The sequence below is a fragment of the Symphalangus syndactylus genome, chromosome 8 (assembly GCF_028878055.3).
Source record: "Symphalangus syndactylus isolate Jambi chromosome 8, NHGRI_mSymSyn1-v2.1_pri, whole genome shotgun sequence".
In the NCBI taxonomy this organism is placed as follows: Eukaryota; Metazoa; Chordata; class Mammalia; order Primates; family Hylobatidae; genus Symphalangus; species Symphalangus syndactylus.
Genome location: NC_072430.2, coordinates 14,262,242 through 14,277,967, shown reverse-complemented (window position 1 = coordinate 14,277,967; position 15,726 = coordinate 14,262,242). Strand labels below are relative to the sequence as shown.

At 42.2% G+C, this 15,726-nt stretch overlaps 1 protein-coding gene across 14 annotated transcripts in view; it reads left to right on the top strand.

Moving 5' to 3' along the window:
* The window catches only part of TRAF3 (TNF receptor associated factor 3), a 134,220-nt gene that overhangs the window by 30,837 nt on the left and 87,657 nt on the right, over positions 1-15,726 (top strand). The gene's annotated exons all lie outside the window — the stretch shown is intronic.

Sequence of the window (15,726 nt, the reverse complement as noted above, 5' to 3'; positions counted from 1 at the left end):
CATAGACTTTTTTTTTTTTTTTGAGACGGAGTCTCGCTCTGTTGCCCAGGCTGGAGGGCGGTGGCGCGATTTTGGCTCACTGCAAGCTCCGCCTCCCGAGTTCACGCCATTCTCCTGCCTCAGCCTTCCGAGTAGCTGTGACTACAGGTGCCCGCCACCACACCCGGCTAATTTTTTGTATTTATAGTAGAAACGGGGTTTCACCGTGTTAGCCAGGATGGTCTTGATCTCCTGACCTCATGATCCGCCCGCCTCGGCCTCCCAAAATGCTGGGATTACAGGCATGAGCCACCGCACCTGGCCCACAGCGTAGACTTTTAAAGACCATGTAGGCAAGAACAGATCTTTAAAGGGAAACCTCAGTTTGGCTTTTGAAAGTTCATCTGATTGAAATTAAACTGATGAAACGTACTTCATCCATGCATTACCCAAAAAAAGTTCTTCAGCTACTTAAGAGAAACACTTCTTATGGAAAATGCTTAAGTAAGCAATTTAAAATTCAACATATGCTACTTAAAAGATATCAACTTAAAAGATTCACAGATGAAGCATTTTTTATATTATTTACAGGTGATATGGAAGACAGAAATAGATTTCTCACCTTTAAAGAACAGGTAGTCTCCAGAGTGGGGAGGGCAGACATGCAGACATGCAGTCTTGTCTATGTCTTGTAGACAAGACGTAGTAGAGTAACTATTAATCGTGGTAATAACAGAGGCAGAAACATAGAATGGGAGGATGGGACGTTGGAGCACGGCATGGGAGTAGTCATGTCTAAAACAGATTGGCAAACTATAGGTCTAAGAATAGTTTTTATGTGTTTAAAGGATTGTAAAAATAAGCAAAGAAGAATATGTGACCCATGAAACATAAAATATTTACTGTGTGGCTCTTTATGGGAAAAAAGTTTGCCAACTCTTGGCTTAAAGGGTCAAGAATGCTTTACCAAAAAAAAAAAAAACAAAAAAAACCAAAAAACAACTCCCCCCGCCCCCAAACTGTAATGTTTGAGCAGGAGTTTTACAAGATAAAGAATTTTGATCTTGAGGGGATTTGGGTGAGGATGGGGCAGTGCAGTGGGAGGGAGGGTATAGATACTGTTCATCACACCCAGTGCAATCGGCCCTGGCGGGAATGTAGGGTGACCTCATTGTGTGGTGAAGACAGTGATCATGGCGCCTCTTACAAGCTGAAGCTCAGTTCTGGAGTGGTGGACCATCAGAAGCTTTTAAGTAGGAGAATGTCAGTGTCATAAATTAGAGTTAATTGTGAGACATTGAAATAAGTATTCCATTTTTTTCTGAGATGTGCTCTCCTGAACTTATAAAGTAGTTCTTCAGAAGTGTTTGCAGTGTTCACAAGACACTGGCTCTGTGGTATTTGACGTGCAGATGGGCCCAGAATTCCTGACTTAAGGCTAAAGATTTATCTTGAGCTTACCATGATGTCGGCTTATCATGATTGTTTTGATCAGCAGCTGACATCTGTGAAGTCTCAGTGATCCTATAAATTGAGGAACCTGAGAGAATCAAGAGAAAGACAACAATTCTTGCCGATGTCAGTAACTGTATTTCACCTGTTAAACTTCTGCATGGAGGAGGTCAGTGTTGTCTGTTGTGTCAGCATCAGCCTACCTGGGTGTGGACGTATTCTTTGGGAGATGAAATGTAGAAAAGGTACCCCGAGTCCATTAGACATTCTGGATTCCCAGAAATAAGACATCTCTGAGGGCAGAACCTTTACAGTCACTTACATCAAGAAGGAATTCTTCCAGGAGAAAGCTCGGTAAAGGTGTCTTTGTATATATACCCAGAGAAAACACATAAAGATAAAAATAAAGTAATTTTCCTCATTATCCCCACACCATTAGCATCTTGGTGTATAGTCTTTGCATCTTTTTTCGGTATGTATGCACCTAGATCATCTTGTAGGACGCCAGTCCCATGCATTATACACTTTGTATCTCACAGTGGAGTGGAGGACAGCCTGATCCTTAAGGGGATGCCGAATTGCTGCATCCCCATGATTTTTGCTGCTTTGATTCTTCTAATGAGCCCCATTGTTGCTGTCTGTATTAGCGCCCTTCTGAGCAAACAATGGGTACCTTTTTTTTTTTTTTTTTTTTTTTTCTTAAGAGAGACAGAGTCTTGCTATGTTGCCTCAGGCTGGAGTGCAGTGGCTATTCACAGGTGCTGTCTTACTGTCCTAGATTATAGTGCACTACAGCTATGTACTCCTGGGCTCAAGCAGTCTCCGTCTCAGCCTCCTGAGTAGCTGGGACAATAGGCCCGCGCCACCATGCCTGGCTCTTGACCATTCCCACAAGCCACACCTACAAGGAGCTCAAGGAGCTGTTTGCACTGTGGGCTGTTTTTGTTTTGTTTTGTTTTGTTTTTTGGTTTTTGTTTGTTTTTGTGCAGAGGTCAGATCTCTTGTCTCATAGTGCAAAGGTGATGAAGGCCTTCATTACAATCTCTCAATTTGACTCTCAGTTTGATCTGAAGTTGCTAAGATGGGCTGACATTGTGAGGAGGATACTGCTACAGCAGTAGCGTGTGTGTGTGTGTGTGTGTGTGTGTGTGTGTGTACAAACAGTGTCTCACTCTGCCACTCAGGCTGGAGTGCAGTGGTGCAGTCATAACTCACTGTAACCTTGAACTCCTGGGCTCAAGTGATCCTCCTACCTCAGCCTCCCGAGTATCTAGGACTGTAGGCTTGTGCCACCATGCCTGGCTTTTTTTTTTTTTTTTTTTTTGTACAGACAGGGTCTTGCTGTGTTGCTGAGGCTGGTCTCAAACTCCTGGCCTCAAGTGGTCTTCCTGCTTCAGCCTCCCAAAACACTGGTATTACAGGAGTGAGCCACAGCACCTGGCCTGAAACTATATATTATTGTTAACTGTAGTCATCCTACAGTGCTATAGAACACTAGAGTGTGTTCCTATCTAGCTCTCTCCCCATTTTTCCCATCCTCCTACACTTCCTAACCTCTAGGATCTTGGTTTACTTTTTACTTCTGTGAGATCAACTTTTTTTAGCTTCCACATGTATTAGTGAGAACATGTGGTATTTAACTTTCTGTTCTTGGCTTATCTCACTTAATATAGTGTCCTCCAGTTCTATCCATGTTGCTGTGAATGACAGGATTTCATTCGTTTTTATGGCTAAATAGTAGTCCATTTTGTGTAGATACCACATTTTCTTCATCTGTTGTTGGACACCTGGATTGATTCCCTGTTTGGCTATTGTGAATAGTGCTACAGTAAGTATGGGGTATAGATGTCTCTTTGATGTCATGATTTCCTTTCCTTTGGATAAATTCCCAGTAGTGGGATTGCTGGATCATATGGTAGTTCTATTTGTAGCTTTTGAGGAACTTCCATACTGCTCTCCATAGTGGCTGTACTAGTTTACATTCCTACCAACAGTGTGTAAGAGTTGCCTTTTCTCTGCATCCTTGACAGCATTTGTTATTATTTACTTATTTATTTATTTTTGAGGCGGAATCTCGCTCTGTCGCCAGGTTGGAGTGCAATGGCACGATCTCGGCTCACCACAACCTCCGCCTCCCAGGTTCAAGTGATTTTCCTGCCTCAGCCTCCCGAGTAGCTGGGATTACAGGCATGTGCCACCACGCCTGGCTAATTTTGTATTTTTAGTAGAGACGGGATTTCTCCATGTTGATCAGGCTGGTCTCGAACTCCTGACCTCAGGTAATCCGCCTGCCTCGGCCTCCCAAAGTGCTGGGATTACAGGTTTGAGCCACTGTGTCTGGTCTGTATTTTTGATAATAGCCATTCTAACTGGGGTGAGATGATACCTCATTGTGGTTTTGTTTTGCGTTTCCTTGATGATTAGTGATACTGAGCATTTTTTATTTATTTGGCCATTTGTATGTCTTCTTTTGAGAAATGTCTGTTCAGACAATCCACCTCCCCCCGGGCTTTTTGCTTTTTTCTTTTTCTTTTTTTTTTTTTTTTGAGACAGAGTCTTACTCTGTCATCCAGGCTGGGGTGCAGTGGCGTGATCTTGGCTCACTGCAACCTCCACCTCCGAGGTTCAAGTGATTCTGCTGCCTTAGCCTCTCGAGTAGCTGGGACTACAGGCGTGCACCACCACGCCTGGCTAATTTTTGTGTTTTTAATAGAGATGGAAGTTTGCCATGTTGGCCAGGCTGGTCTTGAACTCCTGACCTCAGTTGATCCACCCGCCTCGGCCTCCCAAAGTGCCAGGATTACAGATATGAGCCACCCACCTGGCCAATTTGCCCATTTTTTAATTGGATTTTTTTTTTTTTTTTTTTTTTTTTTGCTATTGAGATGTGTGAGTTCCTTGTGTATCAGTCCCCTGTTGGATGAATAGTTCGCAAATACCTTCTCCCATTCTGTAGGTTGTCTTTTCATTCTATTGTTTCCTTTGTTTTGCTGAAGCTTTTTAGCTTGATATAATCCCATTCATTTATGTTTGCTTTTGTTGTCCATGCTTTTCAGTTCTTACTCATAAAATCTTTTCCCAGACCAATGTCATGAAGCATTTCCCCTATGTTTTCTAGTAGTTTTATCATTTGGGTCTTATATTTAGGTCTTTGATTCATTTTTAGTTCATTTTTGTATAGGATGAGAGGTGGGGTTCTAGTTTCTATTTTCATTCTTCTGCGTATGGATATTTAATTTTCACAGCACCGTTTGTTGAAGAGACTGTCCTTTCCCCAATGAGTGTTCTTGGCACCTTTGTCAAAAATCAATTGGCTGTAGATACGCAGGTTAATTCCTGGGTTTTCTATTCTTTTCCATTGGTCTGTGTACCTATTTTTATAGACACATACCAGTTGTTTTATAGACCAGTACCATGTCGTTTTGCTTAGTACAGCTTTGTAGTATATTTTGAGGTTTGGTAATGTGATACCTCCAGCTCTGTTCTTTTTGCTCAGCATTGCTTTGGCTATTAGGGGTCTTTTGCGGTTTCATGCAAATTTTAGGATATTTTTTCTATTTCTGTGAAGAATGTCATTGGTATTTTTATAGAGATTGCTCTTTTAATTATCTTGATTTCTTTCTTCTATCCCCGAGACAGGGTCTCACTTTGTTACCTAGGCTGGAGTGCAGTGGCATGATCACAGCTCAATGCAGCCTTGACCTCTTGGACTTAGGTGGTCCTCCTACCTCAGCCTCCCGAATAGCTGGGACTACAGGCACATGCCACCACATCTGGCTAATTTTTTGTACTTTTTTTTGTAGAGACGGGGTTTTGCCATGTTGCCCAGGCTGGTCTCGAGCTCCTGAGCTCAAGCGGTCCACCTACCTCAGCCTCCCAAAGTGCTGGGATTACAGGCATACACCACTGCGCCTGGCCTCTTTTCAATTTCTTGATGGTGTTCTTTGATGTACAAAAGTTTTTAACTTTAAATGAAGTCCAGTTTATCTACTTTTTCTTTGGCTTATTGTGCTTTTGGTGTCCTTTTCTTTTCTTTTCTTTCATTTTTTGAGACAGAATCTCGCACTGTTGGCCAGGCTGTAGTGCAGTGGCACAATTGTGGCTCACTGTAGCCTCGACCTCTAGAGCTCAAGCGATCCTACTGCCTTAGCCTCCTGAGTAGCTAGGGCTACAGGCGGTATCATTATGCTTGGTTAATTTTTTTAATTATTTTTTGTAGAGACAGAGTTTTACTGTGTTGCCCGGGCTGGTCTCAAACTCCTGGGCTCAAGCAGTTCTCCCGCTTCAGCCTCCTGAAGTGTTGGGATTACAGATGTGAGCCACTGTTCCTGGCCTGGAGTTATTTCTAAGAAACCATTGCCTAATCCAAGGTCGTGAAGATTTACATCTTTCTTCTAAGAATTATATAGTCTTAGTTCTTTTCTGCTGTGATCATGTGTGTATGTGTTGGTTTTTTATTTTTATTTTTTTGAGACTGGGTCTTGCTATATTGCCAGGCTGGAGTGCAGTGGTTATCCATAGGCATGATCATAGTGTACTGCAGCCTTGAACGCTTGGGCTCAAGTGATCTTTCTGCCTTAGCTTCCCAGGTAGTTAGGACTACAGTGCATACCGCTGTGCCTGGCTTATCGTGTGATCTATTTTGAGTTAATTTTTGTGGTGTGAGATAGGGGTCCAGTTTCATTCTTTTACATGTGTATATTTACATTTTGTAGTTCATTTGTTGAAGGGACTATTTGTATTAGTCTATTCTCATACTGCTATAAAGAAATTCCCCAGACTGGGTAGTTTTTAAAGGAAAGAGGTTTAATTGATTCACATGTTCTACACGTCTGAGGAGGCCTCAGGAGACTTACAGTCAAGGTAGACGGGGAAGCAGGCACATCTTACATGGCAGCAGGCAAGAAGGAGCGTGTGTGAGTGCAGGAAAAACTACCATTTATAAAACCATCAGATCTTGTGATAATTCACTCACTATCATGAGAGCAGCATGGGGAAACCACCACTATAATCCAATCACTTCCCTCCCTTGACACATGGGGATTACAATTCGAGATGAGATTTGGGTGGACACAGAGCCAAACCGTATTACTATTCCTTCTCCATTGCATAGTCTTGGTGCCCTTATCAAAAATGTATTTTCCATAAAAAAACAATTGACCATAAATATAAGGGCTTATTTCTGGACTCTAAATTCTATTCTAACTTTTGTATTTTTTGTAGAGATGGGGTTTTACCGTGTTGGCCAGGCTGGTCTCAAACTCCTGAGCTCAAGCAATCCACCCTCCTCAGCCTCCCAAAGTGCTACGATTACAAGCATTAGCTACCATACACCGATTGTACAGGCCACAGGCTAGCCCCACACACCAGATTTTGAAGATTAAGTGTGGTCTAATAAAAAGGCAAAATATCCTGTTAATAATTTTTGATAATATTACATGTTGAAATGATAAAGTTTAATATTGCGTTAAATAATACACAGTAAATTTTACTGACTTCTTTTTACTCTGTAATTGTGGCTGGTAGGAGATTTAAAATTATTTTTTGTGATTCTCGTATTTCTGTTGGACCAGAGATATTTTTTAATAGCAATACATTCTGTTATATGGTTGATTATATAATGATCATATGATTGTGGCAGTTTCTCGATTCAGTTCTCTGTTGTTGGACACTTAGGTTGTTTCCAGTCTTCTCTGTTTTCCATGGTGCTGTGATGACTGACACTGTGGATGGGTAGTCATGCACTCCTGTGCCCACTGCCAGGACAGAGCTCATAAGGAGGACCTGGGAGGCATTTGCTGCACTTTTGAATCTAGCGCATGCAGACTCTTGTGTTAGTTGTTGAATGAGTTAATGAATACTTTATTTATTTATTTATTTATTTATTTATTGAGACAGGGTCTCACTCTGTTGTCCAGGTTGGGATGCAGTAGTGCGATCACGGCTCACTACAGCCTGGACCTCCTGGTCTCAAGCAATTCTCCCACTGCAGCCTTCTGAGTAGCTGGGCCCACAGGCACACACCACCATGCCTGGCCAATATTTTGATTTTTTGTAGGGACAGGGTCTCCTTGTGTTGTCCAAGCTGGTCTCAAACTCTTGGGCTCAAGCCATCCTCCCACCTCAGCCTCCCAAAGTGCTGAGATTACAGGTGTGAGCCATTGTGCCTGGCTGACTACTTTCATTTTAACCAAAAATAAGGTTTTAAAATAAGGCTGTAAACAACTATTGATTGAGTCCCTCACAATGAGTCAGGTAGTTTCAAGGTCTGCGAATGCAGTGGTGAATGAGGCCAAATTTGGGCCCTTTTGAAGGTCCAGGAGGGATAACTTGGGGGAGAGGGATAGTTAACAAACCAATACATATGTCAGTTAATGCTAAATAGTTGTTTTAGGAAGGAAAACCAGACAGACTCTGGCTAGAGTCATGTGATGAGAGAACTATCCTAGGAGAGTCTCAGGGAAAGCCTTTCTGAGCAGGTAGCATTTAAGTAGGGACTGAAATAATCAAGAGGGAGGGAGCTGTGTTAAGATCTGGGAGAAGGGCGTTTTAGGCGGGAGGATCAGAGTGTACAAAGGCCTTGAAGTGGGAATATGCTTGGCATATCTGAGAAACAGCAGGGAAGACCCTGTGGGTAGAGCTTTGGTGAGAAGTGGTTGGATTTGGAATGTATCTTGAAGACGAAGCTGACCGTCTTTGCTGATGGATTGGATGTGTGGCATGTGAGGAAGGGGGTCCTTTATGATCTAAGGAGTTGGATGGTGCCATTTACTGAGCCAGGCATTGCCAGAGGCAGATCAGAGAGGAAGGGGTACCAAGGGCTCGGTGTTGGACCTGTTAGGTTTGAGATGCCTTTTTGATGCTCAAGTGGAGATGTTGAGTTGGTTATTGGATATACAGGTCTGGGGGAATTACAGGGGAAGGGGTGCTAGAGATATATTTGAGAGTTATGAAAAGCTGTTTGAGCATCAAGCAGTATGGGTGAGACTTGACCACTGGATTTTGCAACTTGAAGGTCTTTGGGGACTTGGACAAGAGTGGTGTCAGGAGGCATGACAAGTGGAAGTTTTCAGGGGAGAATGGGATGTGTGTGTTAACAGCTTCTTGAAAGAGTTTTCTCTAAAGTAGAATGATGGGAGAGTGGGGGTGCTGGGGACACATTAGCACTTACCGTGCTCTGGAAGGGAGGGTGTTCAGGAGGGAGGTTGACAGAGGAGGGACTGGGATCCAGTGCCAGAGTAGAGGGTGGACCTTGCTCATGGGATCTGGAGGGAGGGCAGAGTAGACAGGCAGGCCTTCCTTTAAGCAGTGGGAGGAGGAGAAAATACCAGCTTGCCCCTTTCCAAAAGCTGAGAGTAAGGGTGACAAGGGGGAAAGGGGTATTATAGGTATGTTATGGAGTTAAATGTAAAGTTTGCATGAATTTCGAATACAAAATGTAATACTTCATATCCATTGAGTTGCTTCAAAGTGCTTATCCTCAGGGTTCTCTCTCCTGTGCCTTTGGGGGTACTTTGGTGAAAAAGTTTGAGAAGCCACTTCATTATTGTAGTGTATTGTTATGATGTTGTTAAATCTCACCCAAGTGAGTATTTAACCTTAAAAGAGTTTGAGATTCACTTACCCATTTTGTTATCCATAATAGAGCTTTTGCAGCTGCTCCAAATATCCCTCCTTTTGTGCATCTTAATAGTTGTTTGGCAATCACCTCATTCTGCACTGGGAAGGCTGGAGAGGGATGGGGAGCTGCGGGGTGCCTGGAGGTAGTATGGAGAGCTCGAGATTCCCATCCTTTCAGAGATGAGGTGGTGGAGGCAGGCAGGGCCTACTAGGCTTCTGAAGCAACACTCGCCAGGGACATTTTAGTGACCTTTTCCCCCGTGTTCTCAAAACACTGTACAAATAACACCATTTGTCTTTAATTCTGGCAGGGTGGTTTGGGTGAGCTGGGGGTGGTGCTATTAGCCAACCTTTTACAATATTTAACATTATCAGTAGAGATTAAAAGCTGTTTGGCCTCTTTCCCATTGATCACATAGCCTGCTTTTTCTTTTTGTACAATTTTAGTATGATTAACCCTCCCACCCCCATTAAAGTTCTTCAGCCTTCTTGGTAGAAAGCTCTGTGAAGTTTGATTCACCCATGGAAGTTACTTCATGGAGTGGAAGCATTTGAGAAATCAGATCTTGCCTTTCTTCTTGTGGACAGATCAGGTGGCTGAGGCCTGGAGGGAGCTTGATTTGAGATGAGTAGTTTGTATGCCTGACTAGGTCAAGTAGCCACTTGCTTCCCTTCACACTTAATCAAATCCTAACTCTCTAACCGAAACTTTGTACTCTTTGACCAGTGCCTCTCCTTTCCCCGTTCCCCCGCCCCCAGCCTCCGTAACCACTGTTCTACTCTACACTTCTTCACCTTCTACTTTCTTAGATTCCACATATAAATAAGACCATGTGGTATTCGTCACGTATTTCACTTAGAGTAATGCCCTCCAGGCTCTTCTGTGGCCATGGATGATAATCATGTGTATTTCAAAATTGCTAGAGTAGATCTTAAATGTTTTCATCACAAGAAAACTAACTTGGTGAGGTGATGGATAGATTAACTAGTTTGATTTAATCATTTCACAATGTATACATAAATCAAAACATCCCATTGTATCTTATAAATATATACAATTATTTTTGTCAATTAAAATTTTAAAAAATTACAAAAGGCTGAGGTGAGGTTACAGTGAGCTGTGATCATGCCACTGCACTCCAGCCTGGGTGATGGAGCAAGACTCTGTCTCTAAAAAAAAAAAAAAAAAGTAAATTTAAAAATTAATTAATTTTTAAAAATCCCAACTCTTCCATTACCCCAGCTCTGCATCCCTCTCCCTTCCCCCAAGACCCCCTCCCCTGCCACTGTGCTCTGATTCCTAGAGCGGTGTGTCCCTGTTCTGCCACTCTTGCTGTGCCTGTGTCTGTCCCTGTTCCTTGGGTAGCTTCCCCGTTACTCCTCAGGGGCTTCCCTGGCCACCCTCTGCTCGGGCCCTTCCTGAGCGTTACATCAGCACCTTTCTTGCCTGCACCCACCAGCCACAGCTTGTGTTTGCAGTGTGAGCTGGAGCACTTGTTTGTCACTTCACGGTCTTCCCCTCCATGAGGGCAGGGACTGCAGTCTTGCTTTCATTCTTGTTTTCATGCAGTCTACTCAGCTGTGGGCGAGGTGTGTGCACATCGCTCAGCATGTTTGTAGAATGAACACATGTATAAACTAGACTTCGAATGCAGATTATTGTTCTCTCCTGGCCATTAAAGGTGCTTCTTCCTGCTGCCCATTTACATCTCAGGTGTTACCATCTCTGGCCAGTGCCTGCCCTGTTGCTGTCATCTAACAGTCATGGGACCACACCTTTGTGACTCTCGGGGCCAGAGGTGTTGGGAATGTGGAATTTTTGAGATTTTTAGAACAGAAATAGTGAAAGTACCATACAGTATAGGACATCCTAGGCAGCACCGTATAATCAAGCACATTAAGATTTTTGCAGCAAAGTGTATGAATATTCGCACTAAGTGGGACAGTGAGACTATGAATAGCTTCACATCAGATCAGGGCATACCGCCAAGTGAGTTATGAACATGCTTTCAGTTTTCAGAGAGCTTTTTGGATTTTCAAATTGCAGAGAAGGGATTATGGACCTGTCTTAGTGAGCATCTGCTTGTCACGCATTATGCAGCGTGCTGAAATACAAAGGAAGAAAACATCACGCCTGCCCTCCCGTGTAGGGGTGGGTGGTCACCCCGTGTGGGTGATGAGCCCATGCCGGGAGGGCACTCCTGGCAGGTCCTGGTGCTCTCGCTGTCATCTCCCCCTTTCCTTTGAGAGCGAGCTCTACAGGTGCGGTTTCAGGTGAGCCACATGGGGGGCTGGCAGAAGGGGCACTGCATTGTGACACAGGGTCAGGTGTGTCCCTCTCAGAGTGTAGGAGGTAACGGTTCTGGATCACCTGGATCCTGCCCTTGGGTCTGGCTTCCCAGGCCCAAGGAGGAAAGGGCTGACTCCAGGTGATGCTGCAGACCAGGAGCGCTGCTTTCACTTCCTAACCTTCTGCACTTGGGCGCCAGGGCCCCCTCTCTGCAGTCACACACTCTGCCCTCTTAGCTGGGCCTAGAGCTTTAAACATTAACTAGATTCAACATATGTTTTTCTGACTTTTTAAATATAATGAGTATAGTTTTATTTTCATGTTTTTCAGTTGCATTTTGATGTAGGTAGGTACCTTTGCATTTTAAAAATTTATTTGCTTTCTGAAATGGGATCAGCATATATATATATATTTTTTTTTTTTTTTTTTTTTTTTTTTTTGACAGGGTCTTGCTCTGTCACCCAGGCCAGAGCACAGTGGTGCAATCACAGCGCACTGCAGCCTCAATCTCCTGGGCTCAAGTGATCCCCCACCTCAGCCTCTTGAGTAGCTGGGGTTGCAGGCACCCACCACCACACTTGGCTAAGTTTTAAAAAATTTTTTTGTAGAGACGGGGTCTCACTATGTTGACTAGGCTGGTCTTGAACTCCCCGGTTCAAGCAGATCCTCCTGGCTCAGCCTCCCAAAGTGCTGAGATTACAGGCATGAACCACCACACCCTCCTGGTATCTGCATTTTGAAAATGTTTCATTGCCAAGCCTGCAGGGAAGTCTGCCCTTTTTTATTAGAAAATGAAGAGCTAATTCTGAAATATGCCTACTAAATATGCATATCTCAAGCACTTTAAAAGAATGTAGGGTGAAATAGTCTGTTCCTGAAGCAAATACCACTGTGTGTTCATTCCGTTATTTCCGTAGTTATTCTGTGGCCTTTGGTAAGTTGTGTAGAATGTATTAAGTCTCATCTGAAAATGTATATTAAAGATTGTTCTTTTAATTTAAAATGATTCGTCCAAGGTACTTGACTTAATGATTCAAGGTTTAATGAGCCATGACACTATTAGTAACACCATCTCAATCTTTCAGATTTTATAAAAGATATTAAAGTTTTCAGAAAGTTGAGAATAGTCTTTTGTAATGTATTTTAAGATAGTTAAGAATAGAGTTTATATAATTAAGATTAGGATTCGTATTGCAAAAACTCCCTTCAAGACACATTTTGGGCCTTTATGAGCGAGTAATCATGACAGGACAGAGTGACTTCACCCACAGTTTTGTGGTTAATATTTGCAAGTCGTTTATTTAACAAGGTTGAAAAGAGGCTTCCTGGTGTCTTTTATAATTATCCTTTTCTGGGGACCAACTTATAAAGTAAAAAATATCTGGTGGCATTATCTTTGCTTCAGATATATTATGTTTATGGAATTGGAAATGTTTGATTTCTTAGTGTGTGTGTATCAATGGATTATGTAGTTTAAAAATGTTTGCATCTGTATCGCATGTATAAACACGTCCGTTTCCAAGTGTGGCCTTTAAAATACTCAGGGTTTTGTGGCTTGGCGTGGTGGCTCATGCCTGTAATCCCAGCACTTTGGGAGCCTGAGGTAGGCAGATCATGAGGTCGGGAGTTCGAGACCAGCCTGGCCAATATGGTGAAACCCAGTCTCTACTAAAAATATAAAAATTAGCCGGATGTGGTGGCTTGTGCCTGTAATCCTACCTATTCGAGAGGCTGAGACAGAAGAATTGCTTGAACCCCGGAGGCAGAGATTGCAGTGAGCCAAGATTGCGCCAGTGCACTCTAGCCTGGGTGACAGAGTGAGACTCCATCTCAAATAAAATAAAATAAAAGGCTGAGGGTTTTTTAAAAGGTCATAATAGAAAAATTTTATGTGTTTTAATTGTTTAAATGTTTTCTTTGGGATTAAAAAAACCTGAATGTAATCTGGGAAAATGTTAAATGGATGCAACACTATAAGATTTTCCACAGAAATATGTTATTCACAGTGAAGCACAATGGGAAGGCTCCATTAGCACTTTAGATGGTATCATAACTTTGGAAAAACCATTTCACCATGCGAGTATTTACAAAAACTGAAGCCGTCCCTGTCAGGTTTTGACAGAGCTTAGCTATATAGGTAGTAAGTGACGCAGTGCCAAAACCAGTCTTAAATTACCTATGTTGTCAATATGCAGATTTTCTCTATTTAGTATTTAAGCTATGAATTTACCAATCTGAGTAACTTGAAATGCAGTATCATAAAAAGAATCAGATCTACCAAACTGAAAATGTGTGCGTATCTAAAGTAGTTTCTTTTCTTGATTTTGGTTAAGTTAACAGAAGTATCTTCACATCTGTAATTTCTGGTAACTTAATGAGAACACACTGAACTTTTGGGTCACAATAAATTTTCCCATTATGTAAAATATTTTACACACCGGTTGACTCATTGTGAATTGTGAGTCGACATGATTCTCTTCCTGCGGAAAATAGAAACACATGCTGGCCGGGCGCGGTGGCTCATGCCTGTAATCCCAGCACTTTGGGAGGCGAAGGCGGGAGGATCACCTGAGGTCAGGAGTTCGAGACCAGCCTGACCAACATGGAGAAACCCTGTCTCTACTAAAAATACAAAATTAGCCTGGCGTGGTGGCACATGCCTGTAATCCCAGCTACTGGGGAGGCTGAGGCAGGAGAATTGCTTGAACCTGGGAGGCAGAGGTTGCAGTGAGCCGAGATCACACCATTGCACTCCAGCCTAGGCAACAAGAGTGAAGCTCCATCTCAAAAAAAAAAAAAAGAAAAAGAAAGAAATACGTGTTATTGTAATGATGATCTGAGCCGATTACAGGATTGTGCTTATGTTACCACATTGACTAGGTGCTTTCTGTGAATTGGGTTGTTGAAGAGTTTGAGGTAGACAGATGGCAGTGACTGGGAATGAGTTGGGAGCTTTTGTTAGATTTAGGGAATGTAGTCTTTCCACCATCATTTAGTTGTTTATTTTATGCATAGGCTTATTTTTGTTCTTGTGAGCATTATGTTGAGTTAATGTGTTTTCTTTGACCTGAAACCTTCTGAAATGTTTCTAGGTCTTAAAGATTCAGGTATTATTTATTTCATAGTAGACAGAATCAAGTAAATGAATACTTTCTTGGGGGACAGTGTTAAGTTCCATAGCGACACCTCTCCCTCATGATTAAAAGTGCTACATTTGCACAAATATGTGATTTATATTTTACATTAAAATTAAGATCAACTTTTTTCTTGAGAAATTGTTGAACTTTTAGATTTGGGAGAGGGGGAGTTCCCACAGGAATTATGAGTTCTTTTGACTAGTGAGAAGCTTATTTAACATTTTTGGAAGGAGTACCCCAAAAGTAATGCATCTTTTGGCATAGTGGAAACTTGCAATAACGTTTTCTTGTTTTTTAATTGAGTGGGTGAGCTGCATCTCATTAAGTGGTATCTATTGGATGTTTGGCCTTTGGCTTGATTGTGTCAGCTTTTAAAAAATAACTTTATTGAAATCGTCACATTCCATACAATTACCTATTTAAAGTGTCCATGTCTGTGGTTTTTAGTATATTCACAGTTGTGCAGCCATTGCCTACTTTGGACATTCTATGGAAATGCAGTTGACAGGATGTGTTTTCTGTGTGCAGCGTCTGTCACTAAGCACCATGTTTTCATTCATGTTGTGCATGTATGCATCGGTTGTTCCTTGTTAATGTCGAATATTATTCCATTGTGTGGATGTTCCACATTTTATGTATTCGTTAGTCCATTGATAGACATTTGGGTTGTTTCTACTTTTTGGCTGTTGTGTGATAGCGCTGCTGTGAACATTCACGTACAGGTTTTTGTGTGGACGTGTCATTTCTCTTGGGAATATACCTAGGCGTTTGTATCCGCTTTTGTTGCTTCTTTTACCTACAGTTCAGATTCCCATTTATGTTTGTACAGACACTTTGCTACTTGTAACTGGGGCTTGTTTGACCTTTGTTGCTGACCTAGCCACTTCTTGTGTCATGTTTAAAGCCCCTGAGACCCTCTGTTGCCTAGAGAAACAGGCAGAATTGCATTCTCTTTCCTTCCTAAGACCAGATCACATCTGGTGGTCATGGAATGGTCTTATCAAATAAGTACCTGTTAGATTTTTGGTAAATAAGTATCTAAGCCAAATAAATTTTCTGTGTATTTTATATTATTTTTCTTCTCTCTGCTTCCTCTTGGGGACATCCTTTGTTCTGTGGCCCCAGTGGCACCTAGAGTGAATATGAATGATTTGTCTATGTTTTCCCTTCAGGCGGAATGCTGCTTACTTGGATTTTTTCTTGTTAATTTTGGTGACTGAGTTGCCTGTTTTTGAAGTGAAAAATACC